At 37.1% G+C, this 18,085-nt stretch overlaps 1 protein-coding gene across 8 annotated transcripts in view; it reads right to left on the bottom strand.

The window, feature by feature from the left end:
* RGS7 (regulator of G protein signaling 7) overlaps nt 1-18,085 on the bottom strand; it is a 516,651-nt gene that overhangs the window by 196,820 nt on the left and 301,746 nt on the right. The window lies entirely within an intron of this gene.

Raw genomic sequence — 18,085 nt, 5'->3', positions numbered from 1 at the left:
GGCAGAGAGAGAGGGAGACACAGAATCGGAAACAGGCTCCAGGCTCTGAGCCATCAGCCCAGAGCCCGACGCGGGGCTCGAACTCACGGACCGCGAGATCGTGACCTGGTTGAAGTCGGACGCTTAACCGACTGCGCCACCCAGGCGCCCCTGTACTTTACTTTTCAATACACAAGTATGTGCTCTGTTCAACTTGAGAAAAACAGTGGGAAAGGATGGCCTGAGGTGTGGGGGCGAGAACAGTGACAGGAAGGTGGCCTTATGGATTCTCTCTGACAACTGGATGTTCTGCTGTACTGTTTAAGAAAGCCATTTTAGGTGCAGTGCAGGGACCTAGGACAACAATATTAGTTGCCCTTTCTTGATAACCAATTATACACAAGGCTTTTCATATTCAAAACCTCATTATTCTTCACAATAGCCCTATCATAAATGCTTTCAATTTCATGTTGTATATGATAAAAATAAGGCTTAAAAGGTCAAGTAACTTGCCAATGACCTCACTAAGCAAGAATTTATGGGCAGATCTGTTTGATTCCAAACTCCATTCTCTAAACCACAGATGCTATCCCTATCATGAATAATTAGTAATACTTTTTTTTAGCACCCGTGACATTGTTTTTAATACTTTACATGGTTTTATCCATTTAATAATTATAAAAACTATAGGATGTAGGTACAGACCAAGATAGGATATTTTCCTCAGCTTGACTAAAGCTTAGACAGGCTTCTTCCTGAGTTTTAGCCCCAACCTCCCTTTTCTTAGAGCATTTACTTTTGAAAACCTGTAATTGTAAACCCTTTCCCTGACCTTTGGGGATGTAAATCTTTTAACACATCTGGCCTGTTTTACAACTTGGGACTGTCTGTCTCAAAGAGCTGGGAGCCAACCCCATGAAATGTAATCATCAAGAAGACAGCACCCCTAAGTCCCAATCTCTGTGAGAGGATAGGAACCTAATCTTAGCGGGGTCTTGACCCAAGTTGTATATTTCCTCTCAGAAAAATACAAGAAAGATGACTTTCCCTTTAAGTAAGGCCAATTGACAAACACAGATGACCTGTGATCTTCCTCACCCAATTCTTAAAAACTCTCCCACCTCGACTTCAGTGGAGTTGAGTTCAGATTGCTTTCTGTTTTCTCTCCCTTTTGTGATAGTTCAAATAAAGTTTTCCTTACTTGTTTAAATTTGTCCAGTGCAATTTTTGCTTTGATAGTGCTTTTTAACACCATTTTAAAAATAAGAGCTCTGAAGCCCAAAGATGAACTATTTCTCCCAAGATCACATGATTGGTAGAGCCAGGGCTAGAACTCAGGCAGTCTAGTTTTAGAGTCCTGTACGAATCATCATACTCAAAGAGAAATACTATATTCACAGTGTTATGGGGAAACATGTGCCTTCACATAATAAGTGCTTGAAAGCTGAAAGCCATGCTTATGAAGAACAAGAAGGGAAATATGACTCAAGTCAAGCAGATCTGGTTCAGATCCAGGAGGTTCTTCTCAGTAACCTTCCAGCCTTGGGTGATCACAGTAACAGTTCCTGAGGTTTGTGCTTGTCTGTTCTTGTGGCTGAGTGGAAGTACAAGGGCCCTCATTTCCTCCACTGGCTTTACTACTCTCTTAACCTTCCAACAAGAAGGTCACAAACACTACTGAGGGATAAGGAGCTAGTGTGTGACATTTCTGGGTGACATCTCACTACATTATTTATTAAGGTCAAGAAAGAAATGTGAACTGGCCCATTTTAAAGATAATCACATCTAATGCAAATGTCACTTGATAAGTTTAAGGATGCCAAACGGAAGACTAAATTACGGAGTGCAAAGTCAAGTTTAGTCAAGAAACTAATATATATACACAGAGAACAAAGGAAATTGTGGAGAGACATGTTTCTTTATGCTCAAAAAGGCCTTGTAGCTCATTGATTTGAAATGCTTATGTATTAATTTTAACTGAAGACAATTTAGGCCAGCTTTGTATTGTGCCCATATTAGAAAAGCAAATGTGATAGTCTCATCCCTTTATCAAGAACTAGAATAAGTCAAAGCAACCCCTGATTGCAAATTAAAATGCTAATTTCCACCCATTTTAATTTTTGATAAATTCCTACTGAGAGCTACTGATTTTAGAAACTTTCAAACTCCTCAGTAGCTTCCATTCTATTTTGTCCCCAGGAGTTTGCCTCAAGGGTCAACTGGTTTCAAGCTCTATTATGAGGAAGTCTAAAATGCTCTCAGGAAGAGTGAATGCCATCTTGGTAGAGAAAACACATTGCAATTTATGAAAGGCAAAGTATTTTAGGCCATTTAATGTGCTCTCAAATGCACAAAAGAGTTGAGGAGACCAGCTTTTAGGGAAAGTAAAATACACAGTCCTTAAGGATGATAGGCCAGTGGTTAGTAGGTAGTAGCAGTAACTGGAATGTGCAATCTAAGCTTTATTGAATGCTTACTAAGTGCCTATGAATGGCTGAAAGGCCTGACACGTGTTAGGCATTTTAATCCTTACAAAAAATACTTTAGATGCTATTATTATTCCCCATTTATAGCCCAGAATAGTAAAACAGAGAAATTCAGTCATTGCCCAAGGCCATACAGCTGGGTAGCTGACATTTGAACCTACAGGCTGACACCAGGTTCATGCTCTTTTAACCACTAATGCTTAGGGGTAGTGTGATTGTGGGAGGGAGCATTTCATACTATGTATTGTTGAAAATCACTAAGACCAAATTTGTAGGAGGGAGGACTGTTCTTTTCTTTAATCTGCACCTGGAAAGCTAGAGAGGATGAAGCATGGGAAATTGTAAAAGCTTTTCCTTGAGTGGAGGATATGACAGTTCATATAAGGATGTAACTGTAACAGCTTATGTTATAACAACTATAACTATAACTATAACTATAACTATAACTATAACTATACCTAACTATAACTATAACAATGAATTCAGTTACCTGATGGAGCTACTGGAAGGGAATACAGAACCTAAATGCCAAGAGGTCTACTAGATAATGAACAAAGTCAATACTATAAATATAATTGACAGTGCACTAGCTTCCTGGAAGTGAGGGTGGACTGGTGTTGAAACTGAATTACAATAGGATGACATATCTCAGATGAAACAGAGTCTAAATTCTTCAGGCTGTTTTACTCACTACATAGAATGGACAGTATATGGTGATGTAGGCATACATTCTAAATATGACAATACTAGGTGGATATTGGTAAGTTATCTCTTTATAGAACTTCTTCTTAGCACTCAACAATCCATAAATAATTAACTGAACAGCTATTTGTTTAGTGTCTACTGCCACTATTTGAACATTAAGCTCTGAATGGGCAGTAACCATGTTTCTAACAGTGAACCAGACATGCAAAGTCAGGCTCTGATGGCACTTACATTACAGTGAGAGAGACAGATAATTGTAATGTTGCATAAATGAAAATATTTCAGATATTAAATGCTGTGAAGAAAATCAAAAGCATACTATGAGAGGAATCACGAAGTGACGGGTTATGTTAATAATATTCCATTTGACTGAGAAATCACTTTACTGAATTGAAAACGTCTACATTAAGTTGTCTGCTAGGAAAAAGTTTGGAATTCATACTCAATTTACAGAAACAAGTACAATTACAGTGTATGCATAGCCAAAACTTGAATGTTGCAATATTATACTTGTTTTATAGCTAGAGATGATGTGCAGTTAGAGAATGGAAAAAGAGGGAATAAGGCACAGCCTTGTGCCACTGAATTCATCTCAATATTAGATTTTGAGCCACGAATGGAGATTGAGGGTGACACGTAGGAGAGCCAGGAGAGCATGGCACTGCAAAAGACAACCAAAAAAAAAAAAAAGTGTCTCAGTCAAGAAAGTTATGAGCCAGCAAAGAAGGTGGAGACCAGTGAGAACCTAGACAGGCACAGTGACTTTTGGTCAGGGTACAGATACCTTTTGGATAGGTAGAGAAGCAAAGGACAAGTAACGAGACACAAAACAGACAAGAGTCAACAACAATGTTTTTTGTCTTTGAAAGTCTAACAATCTGAGAAGCAAGACAGGATGGATTCATAACAAGATACATCTTCAAAACCAACATGGCAGTTGTAGTCAAGTGTCATCAATGATCCAGAAGAGCCACAGAGAAGGATGAGCTGTGGCAGACAGGAGAGCTTCCGAGGATATAAGACTTGATCCTTATCTTCAAGAAGTTAGGAATTAGATGAGAGAAGAGAAGGAGAAAGGATGTTCTAGACAAGGTGTTTGACCAATGTGGGCAAGTGGGAGAAATCAATTGATTGCTGGGTTGCAACAGAGATTTTTTCTTCAGGATAATGGAGGATATAATTGAAGAGGCTGAAGTCAACAGGACACCTATCTTGAGGTGGTTCAGTAGGGTTCCAGGGTGAGGTTTTTGAAGTGAAAAAGAAAGCAACTGTTTTCTCACTGACACAACACTTACAGTGAGAAAAAAAAAAAAAAAAGGTAGCAATCTAGTAAAATGGGTTGCATCCAATTTCTTTCAACTTCAGGTACAGATAACAGTACTTATTTTAAGTGATCTTTTAGGAAATTAAAAATAAAACAGGTAACATTCACTCATTTTAAAAACAACCCTTCCTCCCTGCAAATCTAGCTTTTTAATTAAAAAAAAGGGTTGACACGGGGTTTGGAATTGTGGTTTATGACAATTCGGGTGGTAGGCTAAACATCTTAGAAATGAGTTTCCACACATTTGCTATAGAACCTGTTGTTGCCATTTGATCAGAATATTCTGTTCAGTGGCATGTGAAAAATAAGAGATTTAATATTTCAAGCCTTCAAGATGAATGTTACAACATCTGAGCAAGAATCAATGCCATGATTATCCAATTACCTTGCATCCTTGGGTCTCATTTACCATCAGTTTTCTCAGCATGCTGATCTATTTATAGGTAAACTGAATAATTCTCCCTAAAGGGGATAATATACTCTTACTGACATCTTGCCCCCAAACTCCCTGATTCCACAGCATCGATACATAAATATACTATGCAGGAAACAGTTGCTTATGTGCATAAGGTCTGACATAAGCCACAGCTGCCAAAAAGACTGAATTGGCTTAATCTTATTTCACTTCTTTTTGGTGGTGTTCACCTTTTAAATAAAATTGGTTGTGACAATATGTGAAATGGAGAGACACAAACCACAGACACATTATACTGATGACAGTTCTTCAGCTTTCTGCTGAAGGCATTCCCAAATGATGTACGACACAATACTACAGCATCCATGTTTGTCCAAGAGCATTTGATTAAACTATTATGCTGAGTGTAAAGATTACTCTTCTTAGCTTGCCACTTTCTCTCTGATGTTTGGCAATTTATTTAAAGGAATAAACTACGTGTAGTGTTTTACCTCCTGTTATCAAGACCATACTGGATTGACTGTAAGGTTTAGAGGTGGTGTCTTTTTTTCTTTTACACCAACATGGTCTGTCAAGACAACAGGTGCATCCAATACTGATTGACAGATGTGGATTTCTACTGTAATTCATTTAAGTTGGTCTGATTTTGTCACAACTTATGTAACTTTTAAAAATGTAAACACACACACACACACACACACACACACACACACACACACTCCTCAGTAGATGGCTCTGGCTCCTATCCAGCTGTACAAATCCTAACCTAGATCCTCCCTGTTCTGTCTCTTTTCCTCACTGTTCCCATCATCAAGTTCCATTGGCTCTGTCAGTACAAGAATCTCAAAACCTGATTCATTCTCACTTTCTCTGTCTCCACACTAGTCTAAGCTACCATCATCTCTCCATGGGCCTCTTAATGGGTCTCTTGGCTTCCACTCTTCCTTGTAAAGCCATTCTCCACATAAAAGCCAAAGTAACCTTTTAAAAATGTTCCTACAAAAAATCCTCTCCACATATTACCAAAGATGGAAGCTGATAGTCCAAGATTGTGATCAGGGGACAGTAATCTCAATTGGGCCAGCCCAAGTCATACCCCACCCCTCTGACCAACAGACACAGTGAGCCCTCCTCACAATATCCCAAGCTAACCATGCTGAATGAATTCTCCTTATAAGAGAGTAGGGGTTCTGATATCAGAAGAAAGGGAAAGAAATGATCCATACTAAAAAACAATGGATGTGTATTATATGCTCATGATGAAATTCTCAGATTGGTTCACAATAAAATGAGAAAAATAAATATGACATGTTGAAATTTTTATAAAGCTAAATATATTCAATTTAAAATTTTTCTATATTTTTATTGTCCTTTCTAGTTTTTTGGTGATAAAATGCCCTCCCTTCTAATAAATTACAGCAATAGCAGATTCCAGCTTTTCCTGTGTTGTCTTTACTTGGCAAAACAAGGTTAGCAACACTATGACAGTCCCCAAATATATTATTTAATTTTACTTGTTCATAATACCCAAACCTTTGGGAATCCTTAATTTAGAGCACGCATTTCTGAAGTATATTCTAAACTGCAGTTGAGGTTGCCTGCCACAAAAGGATAGAAGAAGTTTATTGGTTTATTTTCAAATATGCTCAGAAGTGCTGGGTTAAAAAATATTTAAAAAGAGAAAAAAGGTATCCTTCTCCAGAACTTTTCATAACCTTAAAAATGCTACCATACACTGTGAATCCCTCCCCCCAAAAGATTCAGCATATAGCATATCCCACAATTATTTGGCCAAGGAATTTTCTCATGAAGAATCAACCTAGGAGACTTATCCCGGGAACTGCTAATCTAGAAACACATGAAACACTTCAAACATTTGGTGTTTGCTGGTAAATATAAATGCATCATTATACTTTTTATAAAAAGAGAAAATGAAGAAACACAAACAAAATTAAGATGTAAATTCTCAGTGTCATATTACCCTTGATTACAACCTTAGTATTTTTGAAATATTCTTTTCTTAGCTTGGTCTGCACATTTGTAAAAAAAGTAATTCTCATCACATGCTTATATATTCCCAAATGACTGAGATAACAAGCCTTTGTAAGAGTTTGAAACAATATCTTTAGACCATTTCTGAAGTTGTATTACTGTTGCCAGAGTAACTATGAAGTATCACCAGGCAGGGGAAGGCACAAAAATATCTCTCTCTCCAGGTATCAAGCATTGAATAAAGCAAGAGGCTTGGAAACTTGTGATGGAACAGGATGTTACAAAGCTATCATTCCTGTACCTGTAGGTTAGAGCTAACAAGGTCAATTTAATGACAAAGAGTCATGAGACAGTTACACTCAGCTCCCCTGCAAAAGGAAACCATAAAAACTCAAAAATACCAAGTAACATGCTTCTTGCTGTAAAGTTATGCTGGTTACATAACAGGACACAAGTAGTTTTATAATCAGCATTTGTTTATAGAGGTCTTATGCTGTGTCATCCATGGAGTAGCAATAGGGGTTCTGATTTATTCATTTGGATAGAATTTATTGAGGCCATGTGGAGAAGTGAGAGAGCCAATACCCTAATGTTAAGTAGATTGGACAAGGGGAAAAGAATAATAACCAGAATAATGACAGATGTTAATAGACATCTGTATCACTGATAGAAAATGAGAGTATGAAGTAATACTCATTTAAGAAGATAGAGACATCCATCCTATTTCGTTCTTCTAACCCTCCAGTTCTTTTCATACTTAATATTAATAGATACTCAGGGTAGAATGGCCACTATTTTAAGAAAGAAAGTACTAACAGGGAGGGACTATTGGGAGGGGGGAGACAGCTTTGCTGTGGACTCAGGATCCAAGCATGGCTGTAGGTCTCAGGATACAAGGGAAGACATCATCTCTTGTTGGGGTAGTGTTTGGTGGCAGGGAAATAGGAGAGCAAGGCTAGGTCACAGCATGCAGGCATCAGGTAGTGTGCAGTCCAGCACCTGCTCTGAAGTTAAGTGACGTGATGTAAAGGGAATGTCTAAGTTTATCCCTAGAGTTCCCAGGCCAGAGATCATTAAAACATGGAAAAAGGCAGGGATGCAGACTTTCTCCAGGTACACACACACAGTGTGTTTACCTTTAACTCTAAAACACGGGGATCAAATAGAGGGATGTTAAAACAACAACACTCCAAGACCATCATTTCAAAGAAGGATCCGAAGTAATTCAGAGAAGAGAACATCGTCTCAGGGATGATCAGGAAAAAATTCAGAACTGGGGCACAGTGCAAAAGACACTCAGAATAATTATGTAGTGTGCTTTCTCAGTGACATCTCTCAGCGACTGACAGTTCTAAGCATGTACTAAATTTTCTCCTGAAAGTTATGGCCAAACCAACTCATACAATCACAAACACTACCATCACCACCGTCATTACCATCACCTTCATCATCCTGGTCGTCACGATAGCTAACAGAGATGGAATACTTACTGCATGTTTATCATTATTCTTAATGCTTTACATGAATTAACTCTTTAAGTGCAAACTTTCTTCAACATTCAGCTGAAAATGTCCCTCGCTTCATTGAGATTTTCTCTTCCTCTATAAACTCAACTATTTAATGGAAAAGAACATAATTCCACATTGTAATACAGATATGTTACTTATTTACTTTCTTAAAGGACATATTGTGCCTGGTTCCACTTTATGCCTCTCAGTGTGCCCAGCTACTAATAATTGCACAATAACCTTTTTTTGGTAAATAAACAAAATAAAAATAAAATGATCTGATATTTTGAAGACTCACTGTCATTTGGAATACAAACATGCCTTTGGATATATCATTCAAAGAGGTCAATTAATTACCTTCATTTACTTATGTCAAACTGTGTATCTTCAAAATTACCAGAAAATAAAAGACAAATTACAAATGAATCTTACATTAGTTGTGATAGCAAACTATCAGTTGATCATTAGCATAGTAAGGGTGCAAGTACATATCACATTGAAAAAAACAGAATAATTATGCTATTGGCTACTTATGCATTACATTCTTGATTTGCAACAGATTTTCATTCATTAGTCATGCCACTGAAGGCCTAAAGGGCAAAGAAGTGTCATCCAGAAAACAGCTTTGCTGTAGTCGCTGGGTGCTTGCGGTGGTTGGTGGTGGTTGTCTTTAGCAACATGTATCACATAAAAAATCTAATTCTAAAGCACATACAAAGTTAGTATACTTTTCATTCCAAAGGTGTCTTTGCCCACTTCAATGAGCAATCAACATAGTTTCCTGAAGAAGCCTGTGAAGTTACTTGATAAGTTATTTGCTGCTCCACTGTACAAATATGGATAATTGGGAGCAGGGATCCAATGATTTGCATAAGTGTTCTGTAGTAGAGACCAACTAAACAAGTCTTCCTGGACACAGAGACACATGTGCCCAGCTTCCCTTGCAGTTGTGGTCATGTGACTGAGAACTAGCCAATGTAAGCTGAGCAGAAATTTCCAGGCTGGCTCATAAAAACTTCCCACATATGAACCTTCAGGCATTTTTCTGTTTGAATCCATGGACAAACATGGTGACCACGTGAGCCACAAAGTTAAGCTGAAGAAAAGCACAAGGTAGAAGAAGCTTGAGTGGCTGAGCCACAACCTGGAAGAAAGCTGACTAGGGACAACCGTTTTGGACTTTATACAGATAAGAAAAAAAATTTCTATTATAATGAATTAACTAATGAACTAAGATTTGAGAGTTTATCTTTTTTTTTTTTTTTGAGAGTTTATCTTTTAGAGCAGCCAAGGTACGTTACTAACACAGAAATTGGCATCTGGAAGTGAGATGTTGGCTTAATAGTCACAGAGTACCTGGCTAGGAAATATCTATCTGAGGTTGGAAAGATGGAGATCTGTGTTATTGAGGATAACATAAGTCCATCATGTGCAATGATGTGTAGACCAACTAAGTGCTCTGGGAAGTGAACAGGGAAAGTTAGATTCATAGCTGTATTTATTACAATTGCCTCTTGCTGGCACATCTTTTTCTTTGGCATGCACCCAGAGTAGATTTCTCATGATCCTTTGCAATTCACTGTGGTGTATGACCAAATTCCAACCGTGTGGAATGAGTGGAGTGATCTGTGCTACTTTCTAGGCCTGGCCACCAAAATCTCCTGTACTCTATCATGATACTCTATGATCTTTCCTCTTATAGGTTGAGGCACACAAGCCAGAGACCTTGAAAGTCACCTGGTGCCAATGGCAGAGCCATAAGATGGAAGAATGCTGGATCCATGAATCACTACTTCGAGGAGAGATGATGGCTGATCAGGGACACTTGCTTTGGATTGTGTGTGCAACAAATAAACTTCTATTGTATTTAGACACTAAGACTTAGGGTCTTTGCTTTTAACTGACAGCATTACTCTAATAGTAGATTCATACCTGTGTTAAAGAAAATTGAACATAAAATGATTTCAAGGGTCCAAATGCTGCTTCTCCTAATATCCTACCCTAATCTCACTATGATGATGCACTAGAAAGGACAGAAACCAATCAGATATACTTATTCTTTAAGACAATTTTTACCTGTAGAACAACTATGAAGAATAACCCAAGATGGACATATCTTCCCTTGGCCACTCTTGGCCTTTTAGTGTTTGCTGTAAACTGAGTCTGTTCTTTAGAAAACTAAGCTTTGATGCGCTAGAGCCATCAGAAAAGTAGAGGCATCATTTATGCTGAAGCCAGTAGACTAAGGTTCTTTTCCAAAGAGTTTTATTGATTTTGGCAAATGTGCTTCCAAATGTATTTGACATGCATAGGCATGGGTGTTTAATGAACAGCTTTTTCTACTGAATGTCCTTTTCCCCAAGGTTTTCTTGCAAGCAGCTTGACATGTGTAGATAATTATGGAAAAATATGTAGACTCACATTTTTACCTTTTTAAAAACCTTTTCCTGTTCTCAGAAATCTCGCTCTGGTTATTATAAATCTTGGTTCTAAATAACCAACAGCACATATTAACCTCTGTAGAAACATGTCTCTGCAACTCTCCTTTATGTAAAGTTGTTGTATTTATCCAACAGGTGTGTGTGTGCGCGCATATGATTAAATTATATATGCAGCTCAGAGGCAAATGTAGATAGAAGGCTATGCTAGAATTCATAGATTCAATGTTGAACTGTGAGACTCTCTGAAAACATAACATGCTTTTAGAGGCATATTTTTATTCTGATTATTACCTTTTGAAAGTGAACTGAAAGAAGAAAATACTTAGCAAATTATAGACACTTCTGAAAAACTGACAAGGGGCTTATTACTTCTGTTTCAATTTTTTAGTTTTATGAATTCCTCTGGCACTACTGGGAACTGAGTTTTACTACAATGATATTTCACTAACGTCAAATTAATTCCAATCACTTCAAAATCCAAAGTTTGGTATTGCATACTCGGCTTTCTCATCATCTCACTTCTTATTTTATTAACTGGAGAGGCTGAGGCCTAGAGAAACTACCTGTAGAAGTTTATGTGACTTTATATCCCTCTGTGATGTGCAGTCAATCTCTCTTACGAACACTGAACATAGCAATAACCCCTAAAAATGTAGCTCTACCCCAATCTTGAGGTTAAGCCCCAAATGCTGATACTTTCTATAGAGTTATCCCTGCAAAGATGTCCCTTCTGTTTGTCCAGTGGCAAAGGTGCCCAATTATATTTGATCTCAAAACTTCCACTTTTCCCAATACCCTCATGCTGATGTCATCCACAGAAATGAAGCCACCAGACATCAGGCCCCAAACCAGCCTGATGTCACAGCTACAAACTCTCAGTTACAAGCAGGGCAAAGGGGGACTGGAGGTTCACATCACTTACTACACTTAGGATTCTAGAGGCTCTGAGCACTCAGACTCAGTTTCAAAAACTCAGGATCCTGGCTGTGAACTAACTTAGTACCACTGTTGATAAAGGAGAGATGATATCTTTTGAGAACAAACTGTCCTGCTAGACTTTGAACTTCTGGAGGATTGGAAGCATGTCTTGTTTGTTGTATCCTCGGAATCTATCAAGTACTAGGGCATGATGGGCTGTCTGAAAATGTCTGTGGGTTGGCGTAGTAAGGAAGAAGTCAAGACATCCTTGACCAACCACATTGACTAAGATACTGCAATGGAACACCTGCTATTAACTAAGGTGATATGAATCCCCCATATAAGACAGAGAAAGAAAATACTTAGTGATGACTGCAGTTTCTTCCAAATGAATCCTGTCATGTGTGTGGGAGCCTGTAAGTATATACCCTCTGGTAACTACAATCTATGCATTTAGTTTGTTTAGCAACATATATAATACTTGCTGTAGAAAATTCAGGTAACACAAGAAGAGATTACCAAGAAGTAAAAACCTCCTAAAAGTCTATCACAGGAAAAAACTCCCACCATTTGTGTAAACATCTTTCCAGTAAGGTTTTTTAGGTATATCTATGGCTATGCTTCCTATAATTTATTTTTATTTCTGTTTTTTGCTATATGAGTTGTACTTTTCTTCCTCTTGAAAAATGAAGGTGGTATGTATATGTGTCTTGTTTATTTTATTCGTGGTCACTCCTATAACTTTAAATAATACATTTTCAGCTTTATTTTAATTCCAGTAAGTTAACATACAGTGTTATATTACTTTCAGGAGTACAATATAGTGATTCAACACTTCCATACAATACCCTGTGCTCACCATGACAAGTGCACCCCTTAATTCCCAGAACCTACTTCACCCATTCCCAACCCACCCCCTCTCTGGTGACCAGCAGTGTGTTCTCTAGATTTAAATCTGTTTCTTGGTTTGTTTCTCTCTCTCTCCCTTTGTTTTATTTGTTTGTTTGTTTTATTTCTTAAATAGTACATTTCAACAAAATTTTAATTTATTAAGTTCAAATATAAAACAATACTTAATGAAAAATATATAAAAGACTAACAGCAATTTACTTTTATTTCCTCTCGTCTCCATTTCCTTGTAGCATGCTCCAGGATTTATACGCCCTCTTATCCTAGAGAAATTGTCATTAATTATTGTATGTAGTATAACATTTCCTTTCTTTTGTGTAGTATTTCCAATAGACATTGTGAAAGATTACATGTTCAAATGATTTTGAATGCTCATTATTAGTCCATTCATTCTACATATGAGTTTAAAAAAATTATTATCCACTTTCAGTTCAGTAAACTATACCTTCTAGTACATTTCCTGTCTTTGAAATGCTCTGAATCTTTTTTTTTTTTTACGTTTATTTATTTGGGGGGAGGAGGGCTAGGAAGAGAGAGGAGAGAGAGAATCCCAGGTAGGCTTTGCACTGTCAGCATGTAGCCCAACGCAGGGGCTACATGAGATCATGTAGATAATGACCTGAGCCAAAATCAAGATTCAGATGCTTAAGTAACTGAGACACCCGGTGCCCTGAAATGCTCTGAATCTTTGAATTTGTGTACAGTGCTTCTGTTTTCTTTTTATGTGGACAATAGCATAGTTGACTAAAATATAACTTAATTACACAGTTTTGCCTCAAATTTTGTACATCTTGTTGCAATCCCTTTTGCAATACAATGTTGCAGAGGAAAAAGTCTGAATCCAAGGTAGTTTTCTCCTTTATAATTTATTTTACGTGTATACTTGTAGTAATATTTATAGATCCTTGCATCCCAATAACTACCACAGTTGTCTTTTTCCCTTTTCCAGTTTTACTGACAAATTTAATTGACAAATAAAATTGTATATATGGGCAATGTGATTATTTCATATATGCTTTCATTGTGAAAGGATTACCACAATCAATTTAACATTTCCATACCTCATATAGATATAGGTGTGTGTGTGTGTGTGTGTGTGTGTGTGTGAGAGAGAGAGAGAGAGAGAGAGAGAGAGAGAGAGAGAACCTGTAGGATCTCCTCTCTTAGCATATGTCAAATATACAATATGGTATTATTAACTATAGTCATCATCCTGTACGTTGGCTCCCCAGACCTTATTCACCTTAAAACTGAAATTTGTACCCTTTGAACAACAGCTTCCTATTTCTTCCATCCCAGCTCTTGGCAACCACCATTCTACTCTCTATTTCTATGAGAGTTCACAGTTTTTTTTCTTAGATTCCACATGTAAGTGAGATCATACAGTGTTTCTCTTTTTTCCTCTGGATTCTTTCACTTGTCATGATGTCCTCCAAGTTATGGAGGACAAAATAATGCAGTGTGTGTGTGTGTGTGTGTGTGTGTGTGTGTGTACACATCCATTCCATTCCATTTTCTTTATCCAGTGATGGACACTTTGTTTCCACATCTTGGCTATTGTGAATAATTCTCCAAACATCACAGAAGTGCAAATACCTTTCCAAGATCCTGATTTCATTTCTTTCGGATATATACCCAGAAGTGGGATTGCCAGATAAGATGGTAGTTCTGTTTTTAATTTTTGAGGATCCTTCGTACTGTTTCCCATCACAGCTGCACCAATTTACAACCACCAACCGTGCACAAGGATTCCTTTTTTGCCACATCCTCACCAAAACTTATCTCTTATCATTTTGATACTAGTCATTCTAACAGATGGTTAATGATGTTGAGCATCTTTTCATATACTTGTTGCTAACCTGTATATCTTCTTTGGAAAAATGTTTTTACAGGTCTCATGCCTGTTTTTTTTTTTTTAATTTTTAATCAGGTTGTTTGATTGCTATGGAACTGTATGCATTCCTTAATATATTTTGGATATTAACCACTTATCAGAAACAGAGTTTGCAAATACTTTCTCCCAATCTGCAGGTTGTCTTTTCATTTTGGTGATTGTTTACTCTGCCTTACAGAAGGTTTTTTGGTTTTATATCTTCTTGTTTACTTTTGCTTTTGCTACTCGTGTGTTTGGTGTGATGTCCAAAAAAATCATTGCCAAAGCAAACCTCAAAAAGCTTTTCCTGTGTTTTTTTTTTCTAGAAGTTCTAAAGTTTCAAGTTTTAACATTTAACTCTTTAATCCATGGGGCACCTGAGTGGCTCTGTTGGTTAGGCATCCGACTTCAGCTCAGATAATGATCTCACAGTTGGTGAGTTGGGACCCCGCATTGGGTTTTGTGCTGTGGGCTCAGAGCCTGGGGCCTGCTTCAGATTCTGGGTTTCCCTCTCTCTCTGCCCCTCCCCCACTTGCACTCTCTCTCAGTCTCTCAAAAATAAATAAAAATGTTAAAGAAATGTTAACTCTTTAATCCATTTCAAGTAGTTAATTTTTTGTGTATGGTGTAAGACAGGGATCTGATTTCATTCTTTTGCATTCATATATCCCGTTTCCCTAGTACCATTTATTGAAAAACTATCCTTTCCTTATTTTGTGTTACTGGCACCCTTGTCAAAGAATAGGTAACGGTATAGATGTTGATTTATTTCTGGGCTCTCTATTCTCTTCCATTGGTCTATATGTCTGCTTTCATGCCAGCCACATACTATTTTTATTGTTATAGCTGTGTAATATAGTTTGAAATCAAGATTGTTTTGGCTATTTGGAATCTTGTGGTTTAATACAAATTTTAGGATTTTTTCTATTTCTATGAAAAATGCCATTGGAATTTGTATAGAGATGGCATTGAATCTGTTTATTACTTTGGGTATAATGCATGTTTTATTTTTTTATTTTTATTTTTTTCAACGTTTTTTATTTATTTTTGGGACAGAGAGAGACAGAGCATGAACGGGGGAGGGGCAGAGAGAGAGGGAGACACAGAATCGGAAACAGGCTCCAGGCTCCGAGCCATCAGCCCAGAGCCCGACGCGGGGCTCGAACTCACGGACCGCGAGATCGTGACCTGGCTGAAGTCGGACGCTCAACCGACTGCGCCACCCAGGCGCCCCTATGATGCATGTTTTAACAACATTAGTTCTTCTAGTCCATGAACATGGAATATCTTTCCATATATTTGTGTCTTCTTCAATTTTTTTTTTCATCAACATCTTTTAGTTTTCAAAGTACAGTTCTTTCCTCTTCCTGGTTAAATTTTTTCCTAAGTATTTTATTATCTTTGCTGCTATTGTAAATAGGAATATTTTCTTAATTTCTCTTTGAAATAGTTTAATGTTAGTATATAGAAATGCAACTTATTTCTTTAGGTTGATTTTGTGTACTGCAACTTTACTGAATTACTTTATTGGTTCTAACAGGTTTTTGGTGGTCCTTTGGGTTTTCTATATGTAAAATATTGTCATCTGCAAATGGAAAATTTTATTTCTTCCTTCTTCATTTGGATGCCTTTTATTTATTTTTTTTCTTGCCTAATTGCTCTGGCTACAACTTCCAGTACTATGTGGAACAGAAGCAATAACAGTGGGCATTCTTGTCTTGTTCCTAATCTTCACAGAAGGGCTTTCAGTTTTTCATCACTGAGTATGTTAGCTGTGGGCTTGTCATATTATGTTGAGGTATATTCTTTCTACATCTGATTTGTTGAGAAATTTTATCATGAAAACATGTTGAATTTAGTAAAATTCTTTTTCTGTATTTATGAAGATGATCATATGATTTTTATCCTTCATTCTGTTAATGTAGTATATCACATTTATTGATTTTTGTGTGGTGAACCATCCTTGCAACACAAGGATCTCACTTGAAGCTGCTGTCTAATCCTTTCACTGAGTTGATGTATGTGGTTTGCTGTTTTTTTAATAAGAATTTACACATCTATGTTCATCAGGGGTATTGGTCTGTAATTTTCTTTTCCTGTGGTATCCTTGTCTGACTTTTGTCATCAGGGTAATGCTGGCCTCATAAAATAAGTTTGGAAGTATTATCTCGTCTTCAGTTTTTTGGAAGAGTTTGAGAAGGACTGGTATTCCTTCTTTATATGCTTGGTAGGAAGTCATCAATGAAACCACATGGTCCTGGGCTTTTCTTTTATGGGAGTATTTTTATTTATAGATTCAATTTCCTTACTTGTTATTGTCGGGTTCTGGTGCTTTGTAATAAACATGTTGCTTTGTAATAAATATGCCTGAAACACCTTGGCTCATTTTAATCTATAGACAAGTCTGGATCTATCTTAAAAATCATTCTTGTTGTTCTGATGGTATAACCATTATCTGTAGGCTTAATATTCATTTCTTGCTACCATATCTATAATCTTTTCTCTAATTAAATAAGTCAACACAATAATTTAGAGTAGTTTTTAAACAGAGTAAGTGCTCAGAATATTAATCACCAATATCATTAGTTGCTTTAACCTCTCCTTATTTCTTATATTTAGGCTGACTTCTTGGTCTTGCTCCTCCTATTACTGACTCAGCTCTGTAGTGTTGATTCTTCACTTTGAGTTTCTAATGAATTTTTAATTTCTGCAATGGCAATTACTTTCTCTTCAGTTTCTTTCCTTATTATGGCTAGCTCCCTTTACATCTAATTCCCTTGTATTATCATCTTTGATCTCTTCATTCAAAACATTAGATGGTATGCTTTAAATTTTACTAAATTCCTTCATGTTGTAAAACATTTGTCCAAAAATTTCTTCTAACTCCTTGTGTGTGCCTTCCCAAAATGTGTTCTTAAACAATCTTTTTCATGTTCTTTTACTTTTGGGCTACATTTTGCATACTTAACAGGCAAGTTATGTTATGTCTAGGTATATTTGAATAGTGAGAACTATTCCATGGAAGCCTGTCTTTTGTCCCAAACTAGAATGGATAGTTTCTCCTTGAAACTCATCGTTGTTTATTTGAATATTGTTTGGAAAAATCTCTTTAGAACATGAGCAGGAGGGCTAGAATTTACTCTTTTTAATTATTTTTTAATGTTTATTTTTGAGAGTGAGAGAGACAGAGCATGAGTCAGGGAGGGGCAGAGAGAGAAGAAGTCACAGAATTTGAAGCAGGTTCCAGGACCTGAGCTGTCAGCACAGAGCCCCACATGGGGCTCGAACTCATGAACCGTGAGACCATGACCTGAGCTAAGTTTGGACACTTAACCGACTGAGCCACTCAGGTGCCCCAAATTTATATACTCTTTTTAAAAAGTCCTTCAAGAAGGAGTTTGTAAGAGAAGGGAAAGGGGCCCTGAGTAGTTATAGTCAGGTGATTCTGTTTTCTCTCTCCTACATTAATTACTCTGAATCCCCAGCACCAAGGGCTAGCTAGCTTTACAAAACTAAAAGTGTGCCCTGATCTGTA

The sequence above is a fragment of the Neofelis nebulosa genome, chromosome 15, assembly GCF_028018385.1.
Source record: "Neofelis nebulosa isolate mNeoNeb1 chromosome 15, mNeoNeb1.pri, whole genome shotgun sequence".
NCBI classification, from domain to species: domain Eukaryota; kingdom Metazoa; phylum Chordata; class Mammalia; order Carnivora; family Felidae; genus Neofelis; species Neofelis nebulosa.
This window is presented reverse-complemented; position numbering and strand designations above follow the sequence as displayed.